Here is a 9,672-nt window from a genome sequence, read left to right as displayed (position 1 = left end):
AATTACCTTAGTGATCCCCCCATATGAGAATAGCCTAAGGTCTTTTTACTTCAACCTAGTTTGCTCCTTTGCTGAGTAATGGTATGGGATACTTGTTTAGCATCCAATAAAGAACCTTAATTTATCCTAGCTATCTAGGGCATCACCAATAATTGAATGGCTAAACCACCTAAAACCCTAACACTAAATTCATTCATTACCCAACCATCCTCTAAATTCATGCTTCCCTAGAATTCCTTAGCATTTACTTAGTCATTTCAAGTCTTTTGGAGCTTACCAACGATGAGGCTGATGAAGGATCAAAAGCTCGTCTATCTTATCCACTAAAACAACTCAGCAAGGTATTCTTAGAGCTCATAGTCTTCTCCAAAGATGTTGTAGAGCTCACAATGAGAAAATTTCTCCCTTAAGCAACTTTTAAAATTGTGTGTGTGGAGGTAACATTCAAACCCTAGGCATTTACCTAGGATTTCAAATATAGTTTCACACTTTGCATTAAGAACCCTATAAATGTCTCCCCACTATTTATTTCTTCCAACCTAATATTTATTTGAAATTTTAGATAATTTAAAACACTCTTCATCAAGCATAAGAGTGTTTTGGAGTTTAGGTATTTTTATTATCTTGTGAGAAAGAAAAATCTACGCAGTTTACTTCTTTATTTGATTTGGATGGCTAATATTTCAACATCTTTTAACTCTTTTGCTGAAAAAAATGGCAAGTTATACCGGAGCTTTTCCAACATGATGAACGTAAATCCTAAATTGTCTGAGATCAATGATCATGATCTACATGTGACATGTATAAATGAAATAATAGGATGAACAGACGATTGTCATGTGTAAAGACCTATTGTAATCAAAGTGAAATCTAGGGAGAATAAATAAGGTTTATGTTTAGTGAACTTAAAATTTTTTAAAAAATTTATACTCATCTAACAGGGATTAAACTTTAAACTGCTAAACATATACAAATTACACACATTAGGAATTAAATTTACCAAGATTTGACATTAACTAAAAATAATGAAATTAATCAAAATCTACCCTTAAATAAGGGATGAATTTTTAAAAAATTATAATAAATTTAGGGAAATTTACAAAAATATTAAATCACCTTAAATCAACTCTAAATCAATCTTACAAACATTGAAAAAATAAAATTCAAATCCATATTTGATTACATGTTTATTAAAAATTAATTGACCTTTAATATCAATAAAATAAGAAAAATTCAACCAAAAAAGTTTAATTTGATAATTTATTTGATTAAATTTTTTTTTAATAAAATAAATTTGAGAATTAATACTATTTAAATAATAAGATCTTTTATGCTTAATGCTTGCATCTTTTTGAAGGGCATTTTAGCATTAATTTTCAAGGGCTTCAATAATTGTTGAATCACCCAATAATCATTTATGTGGTGCATAATTCCTTTTAAGAGGGATCACATATATCTCATTAAGGGATTTTAATAAATTTTAATAACCAGCAAAGAGTTTTATGCACCATGCTAGCCTTAACTTATGGAAGGCATGGGTGTTTAAAATGTATAACCCTTAATCAAATATTAATAAATCATTGACCTTATACATCATGCTTTACATTTAGAGAGCATTTGTACAGATTGGAAAGGCCCCTTCTCTATCCCTTAATAAATTTTAATAAATATTAAAGGCTTTATGTGTTTATAAGGCTTAAGATCTGTAGGTTTGTAGCCATTGGACTAGGGGTTATTAATTTTTAAATTATTTAAAATTAAATAATAAACTCTAACATTTAAAACTTAAATAATAAAATTCAAATTCATATAGGATAAAATTTAATTAAAAATCCCTTTTATCCTTAATAAACAAACATTCAAAATATATGTAACTTAAACATTCAACTCCTATAGGACATACCAAAGCTACACATCATCCTTCACACACTTAGATGATTTGCTAGGATAACTAACACTAGCCCAAGTTAGGCCGATGGATTTAAATGCTTGCCGGGTTCTTTACTTGGAGAGCATTGTGTCTGTTTACTTATTTTTAGCAATAGGAATGTCATGTATTTTAATTTCTATTAATGAACTTTGTCTCCTTAAGGACTAAATCAAAAGTATTAGGTTATTACATAATTGTTCTACACATTCTATATTTTTAAATGTTTATTGCTTTTTATAATGTCCATTATATTTGTTGTAAGACCCAATGTAGAATGTACCTAGTAGATGTTATATACATGTATGAGTAATTATAAATATAGTTTGTAATTGGATTGAGTTGTAGAGCATCCTGAGTTTTAAAGGAGTAAAATAATTCTGCTTATACATGTAATTGGGGCTCCAAATGATCATAATCTATCTGTTGGAGTAAAATCACTTTTAAAATTATACTTAGGACTTGGAGTTCGAATATCTTTATTAGATGAATTTGATTATATACATATGGTAGGCTTAGAAACCAAAGTTTGTTCTGGTGGAGCCTAGCCACCTTACTTTCTTTTAGATTATAAGTCTATTTTAAATTTTCAAATCAATCAATCAATAAAATTTATTATAGTTTCTTTTATTTACATCACTTCATACATTGTAGTCATATGGGTTGTAACTTGTATTAGTGGGTATCAGTGTTTTTAGATTCTTCTAGGTGTGTATTTTCTGGTCTATGTAGGATTATGTATATAATTTCTAGGATGATGTAACACTGGGTACTATAGACATCAACCCCTTTTCCTTTTCAAGCAAATATGCATGTATTTTTTTATTTATGCTATGTACACTAGAGCTAAGGACTTTTATGCCCACCATGGGAAAGGTAATGAGATCCTCATGTACTTGGAGGATGTTATCATTTTTCCTTTATTTAATGCCATTATACAACCAAAATTTCTAAGAAATTATAGGAGTTCAAAAATTTATTTAGGTAAATTAAATAGCTTAAAATGTTGAGTTTTTAGCATGTCATCTCGTTAGTGTCATTTGAACGGAAAATTAAAATTAGTCATCTTGAGTCATTTATTCAGAGTTTGATATATTCCTTTGATCTCTTAGCATATAATTAGTTTTATTGTACACTACAACTAGGATAATTGCTTGTGTATTAGGTCATTAATTGGCAGTGCATTCCAAGTAAGAGTAAGTATTGAGGTATTTGCACACCTCAAACTCCTTTTTTTATAAGTATAAATAATTAAAGCTTATTTTATAAATTATAAAGATAATTTTGAATCAGTGGTTGATATTTTTAAAAACACATAAGGCAACTCACCTATATTTTAAATCCAAATTGACTCTAATCTTCATTTTTATCGTACGTTTTTCCTTTGGAGATGTAATTGACTGTAGGGGCTTGCCTACATAGGAACCCAAGATCCTAGTATAAAATAAAACTTATCTTTATATACTATGATAGGTGAAAAATTTTTGAGGCAGACTAAATCTACTCCTAGGTCAATTTGATATTTAAAATAATAGCTATATATGAATATTATCCTTCAAAATAATTTATATATCCCCTATGAGAAATTTGAATATGAAAACAAAGTGTTTCTTTTCAAGTCGATAATACTATAGTTAGTTTATCGTTCATGATAACTAACACTAATTATGTGGATTAGATTATAGAAGAACTAAATCCCAAATCAGTGGTCATCATTATTTAATTTTTTCCTTAATTATTTATACAAAGAAGCTCACATCACACCATCTCGCATTCTAGATGAAAGCATTCTCAATTTCAGGTTCTAGAACTCATTACATCCACAACACTTCAGTTTCTTCTAACTCTCTCCTTCCAATTTATTATGAACTTATATATGATTTTTTGGCATGCCTACAGTCAATGCTAAATATACTACTATGTAATCTTATGTATGTAGGCATTTTATAGAAATCACCCAATAAGATTTTATTGACTATTTACATCTCTCTATAGTAGGGATCAAACAACATAGCATATCATCTACGGGTGATTATGACTGAACTAACGAAAATATAACCTTAGGAATAACCACTTAAACTAATTCCATCCACTTTTTCACTAACTCAATCAAAATGCATGTGTCATCAACCATATGCTTAGAACTACCATTTTACATATGGTTGGAGATTGAGTCAACATCACCTGACTTTTATTCATCATCACCATATCACCAATTTTAATGAATCCAACATGATTATTCACTATTTTCACAATTTAAATTCCATTCGATGATGAGGAGTCCAACGTAGGCAGAATCTAGCTTTAAAACACATAATATCCTTAGCCTTAAATCCAAAATAAAATATCAGGTATCCTCAACAAGTGAGCATATTCTCTATCTTTTACATTGATAGTTCTTTCCACATTCTCTTTGTTTGAAAGCGATAAGATGAGCCTGAACAAAATTATGACTTTGATGAGGAAGGGCGAGACCTTCTAGGACCAGCTCTAGCACTAACACCGATAATAACACCTACTTAATAATCTCAGGCCTTTGACTCGATAGTGGAGAGATTGTTACAAATCTGATTTCTTGGAATATAATTTTGATGATAGTAAACATGCATGATTTTTTATGACTACCTTGCCTAATAACTTTTCAGGTCCACAAGATCGAGTGCAACTCAAGCTAGCTCAATATTAGGTAGATTAGGTCTGAGTCAGTTTGTACTTTTTCCTTTCTTGAGTCTATTATAAATGGTGTGGTTCCTGATGCTTAGTAACCTCGCACACACACATTGGGAAAATTTTTTGTCTATTTATTTGAGTTCTGTGTTTTGATCTCATCATCCAGTATGATCCTAAAATCTTCCTGAATGATCAGCTAAAAATATAAATCCTAATTAGGGCATCTTGGTTAAAGCAGCCGTCATTAATCCCATCATCCTGGATGATCTTTGTATTGACCAGGATGATAGGCTCAAATTAGAAAGAATCAGTCGCTAGATTTATTTAGGTATTCTTTATTTTTAGACATCAACCTGGACGATGCAGCACAATTATGCTTAAATTAATCTGGTAATTAAGGAAAGCAATTAAGGTTTGATTTCTCAATCACATCATTCGGAACAATGATAGGATTGTTCGGGATGATCTCTTAGACGATTGACATTGGCTAGCTTCTATTTAGGGTGATATTCAGGATGATTTTTCTCAAATTTAAACTAATTAGCCAGGACGATCGTGAGATCGGCCTGGACGATCAAGCTATTTTTTTAGCGTTCAAACATCCTTTCAGAGCAATTTTCTGGATGATAATCAAGGATTTATAGTGATCATCTAGGATGATATTATATCGTCCTGGACGATATGACCAAAAATCTTCTGATCGTCCCAAATCGACCTGGCTGATTGAGCCAAATTTATGCTGATCAGCCAGGATGATATACATATTGGCCTGGATGATAAAGTCAGTTTGTATAAAATAATAGCTATTCTGAAGCTCTTCTATTTAAGATCTCTTGTTCTACCCTTTAGAACATCTTTTGCTGCTACTTTGACTTGAGAGAGCCAAGAGGAGAGGGAGAGCAAGGGAGAGAAAGAGAGGATCTTGTGAGGGTGAGTTTGTGACGGAGTTCACAAAGGTTTCTCCAAGCAAGGATCCGATGTCATCTTCTACAGTCATTGTTCTTAGTTCCTTGGGGGTTTTAGAGAGATAAACTTCAATATCTGATCAAGGTTCTCTGCCTACTTTAGGAGGAAGCAAAAGGAGTTGGGTTCTCAGCCTGCTTTTGGAGGAAGCAAAAGAAGTTGGGTTCTCTGCCTACTTCAGGAGGAAGCAAAAAGAGTGTGGTTCTCTGCCTGCTTCTAGAAAAAACAAAAGGAGTTGGGTTCTTTGCCTCACCTGAATTGGTAGAAATAAGGTTTGTATAGGCTTCTCCACCTTTCTATGAGGGAAAAAGGAGAGACACTAAGTTTAGTACAATACTCGGAGGGTGCCTCTGGGGAGTGGACATAGGTCTTGTTGACCAAACCACAATAAATATGTGTTCTTTATTACTGCTTCCTGTTGCAACCCGTGACCTCTTGTTTAATCGTACCGTACGATATTATATCGTACAGTACGAATTGTTTTTGTACTGTTCGTACATCTTCGTACCAGGACGACGGCTGTTTATGAAGATCGTACTGTACGATACCAGATCGTACAGTAATTTCAATCGCATTTATTTTTTGCACTTTGATTTCTATGGTGAATCTTGGTTTTTCTTTTAAGATTGCATTTTGATCAAAAGATTTTTTAAAATACCAATTCACCCCCTATTGGTTAGTCTTGGAACTAGTTCATGAGGGCTTAAAAACCCTAACAAAATTTCTAGGGCCATCAGTACACTTTCAAGTGGTATTAAAGCGGGATTCATAAAATTAAGTTTGAAAACTTTTTGAATTTTGATTCATGGCTAACTTTGGTAATCATAACATAAAGGAAGGATATTATATTACACGTCCACATTTATTTAATAATATTCCTTTTGATTTTTAGAAAACTCGCATGTCTACATTTTTACAATCGCTTGATTATCGTATGTAGATGCTTCTTAAAGAAGGTTATACACTACCTTCTCATGAACTTAATAACATTAAAACTAAAATTCCTTTTACTGAATGGACTTTTGATAAAAGAGATTTACCAAAACTTAATGTAAAATGCTTGAACTATTTTTTCTGTGCTTTTAAATCTAAAGATATATGCGTATTTCAACTTATGCAATTGGAAAAGAAATTTGGGATAGATTGTGTGTAACTTATGAAGGTACTAACGAAGTTATATAATCTAGGTTAAATATTTTGTTACATGACTACAAACTTTTTTCGTATGAAACCTTCTGAATCAATTTCTGACATATATATAAAATTTACTCAAATTGTCATCTCATTGCATGCTTTAGGAAGAGAGCTAACTAGTTATAAAAGGGTCAATAAAATTTTGAGATGCTTTCCTTTTTCTTTTGATGCTAAGATCACTGCAATTACTGAATCTAAAGATTTGAATACTTATTTGATTGATAACTTACTTGGATCACTCATTGCTTATGAGCATGGGGTGAATCAAAGATATCTTGATGTAGGTGAGAAAAAGATGGAAAAAACTGTGGCACTAAAAGCAAACAACACGGACACCGATTCTTCTGGGTCAAAAAATGATGATGTTGCCTTTATTACTAGGAAATTCAAAAGCTTTCTAAGGAAGAAGCATAAACTATCAGAAGTGGAAAAGAGGTAAGGATAGCAAAAAATATAAAAGCTCATTTGATGTTATTTGCTTTGAATATAGGAAGCTCGGATATGTTAAAGCTAATTGTCCTACACTTAAGGAGCACCCAAGCAAGGAAAAGGGTGAGGAGAAACCCAAATACAGGAAGGACAAGAAGCAATTCCCAAAGGTATTCTGGGCAGAATCTGCATCTAACTCCTCTAAAACTGAAGCAGGGGAGGTAACCACAAACTTGTGTTTAATGGCTGATAATCAACTTGAACAATCTGATCAAGAAAAGGTATATGAACTAACCTATGACCAATTAGTTGAAATTTGTGAAATAATTCATGCATCATATAAGAAACATAAGAAAAGCATGCTAGCTTGAAATTGGAGTTTTAAATTTACAAAAAGATCATAAAATTCTTCTTAAAGATAATTCTACAATTGATAGTAATCACATGTCATTACTTGATAAGTTTGATGCATTAAACAAAGAGCATACTGAATTATTTGATGCACATGAGTCTTTCAAGTCATCCCATGCTGAGTTAGGAAAGGAGTTTAAGAAATTAGCAAATCTCAAAATTTCTGAAAATAACAAATCATCATTGCATGCAACACATAAATTTAAAAGGAAGCCTTACCACCTAAGTAGATTAGTACATCCTTTTCTTGGTGTTAGATATTTTTTATGTGGCATGTTAGAACACATTGCACACACTTGCACCATTCACCATAGTACACATTAGGCGTGGAGACCAAAATTACATGATTCACAACATAACACAAATGCATTGTATTCTTCTTTTCATAAGAAGGGATCCAAACCTTATTGGATTCCTAAATTTGACTGTTGATGATAATTATAGGTGTGCTCTCACCGAAGGCCTCGTGAGAGCGTAAGATACTTGGACAGTAGAGGCTCGTGGCTTATAATTGCTTAAACTTGCTGCTTAATAAATTTTGGATTGCTTGTTTACTACTCTGTTGATTATTGTTGTTTTCTTTTTATGCTTGTTGATCTTTTTGTTTCACCTCTAATGTTTTTTATTTTCCTTTGAAATGATATTTTGTCTTGGTTTTTAGTTTTTTTTGGATTTGTATACTCAATGTCTAAACATCCCTAAATCAGTTAAAGCGAGAAACAATATTGATTGTTTCCCTCCCTCTAACCTATTTTAGTGGTGTAATTTTCTTTTCTAAATAAAAGTCTATCTCAAATTAATAACTAGACTTTACAATTTAGATCTTTTCTATCTTGCTACAGTAATCTATCTTATATATATAATGTTTAAAAAGTCTTTATATTACTTTCAAGTTCTTTGAAATCTTATCATATGAATTTGATTCTGTTTTGTGGTTTATTCTTCCCTTTATTAGAGAGTGAGATTTTCTTCTCTAATAACTAGAAGATATACTCACAACTGAGAATATCTAAGTGTTTTGAAAAGGGATCTAGCTTGGTATAATAACAAAAAAAAATTGGCCAATGATGCCAAAATAAAAGTTGCATAATAAATGCCAAAAAAATTGAAAAATACACAAAGTGTATCCAAAATCAAAAGATGTGCAAAGTACATAAATCAAATTTACATGAGGCATAAAATGAGCCCACAAAAAGAAAAGCTTCCCACTTTTTCAAAACCTTTAAATCTTAGAAGAATTAATGTGTCACTTGATATTTTTAAAGGATTGATTTCAAATTTCATGATTGTGATAAATCACTTTGGCATATTATCCTATAAGATATTTTTTATGGAACCAAGTTTTGAATGGATCTTTTTTCTTGTTCTCAAAAGATGATTTTTCCCTAAGAGAAGTCTGAGCTAGGGTTAGCAGGATCGAATATTCTACCATTTTTTTGATTTCATCGATGTTAACACATTGGTATTACAAGTCCCTAAATTCAATAACTTGGAGATTTTATTATGTTCATACCTTATTTTAAAAACAAAAAAATGTACTTTTTTGTTTTTTGTTTTGTTTTTCTCTTTTTTTTTGTCTTTTTCATATTTTTAACTTTTTCGTGGTGTTATATTGTTGGGCTTTCTCTGATCATCTCCATCCATTCTCTAATTTAAACTATTTGTCACATCATCCCAGATGATATTCATATCATCCTGGATGATTGATTCAATTTACTTTTAAAAATTTCCTTCTTCTGGCTGTTCTGAACCTCTACTTCTTATTATCTTGGCTAATGCATTATCAGCCTAGATGATTCTCTTTCATCCTGGATGATGTTATTCACTCCTTGCTCAATTTATTTAAAATAGGCCTGAATGATTCACCTATTTGTCATGGATGATACACATGACAATACATTTTTAACACTTTAAATTCAGTCGATATGATCAATTATTGATGATCATCCCAAACGATCCACATGTTTATCCTGAATGATACACGTGGCAATGTTTTAAATGGTTTTAAATTTGGCTGGTACGATCCATTATTGGGCATCGTGTTGGATGATCCACATAATTGGCCAGGATGATATGCT

This window comes from Dendrobium catenatum, unplaced genomic scaffold (assembly GCF_001605985.2).
Source record: "Dendrobium catenatum unplaced genomic scaffold, ASM160598v2 fragScaff_scaffold_845, whole genome shotgun sequence".
In the NCBI taxonomy this organism is placed as follows: Eukaryota; Viridiplantae; Streptophyta; class Magnoliopsida; order Asparagales; family Orchidaceae; genus Dendrobium; species Dendrobium catenatum.
This window is presented reverse-complemented; position numbering follows the sequence as displayed.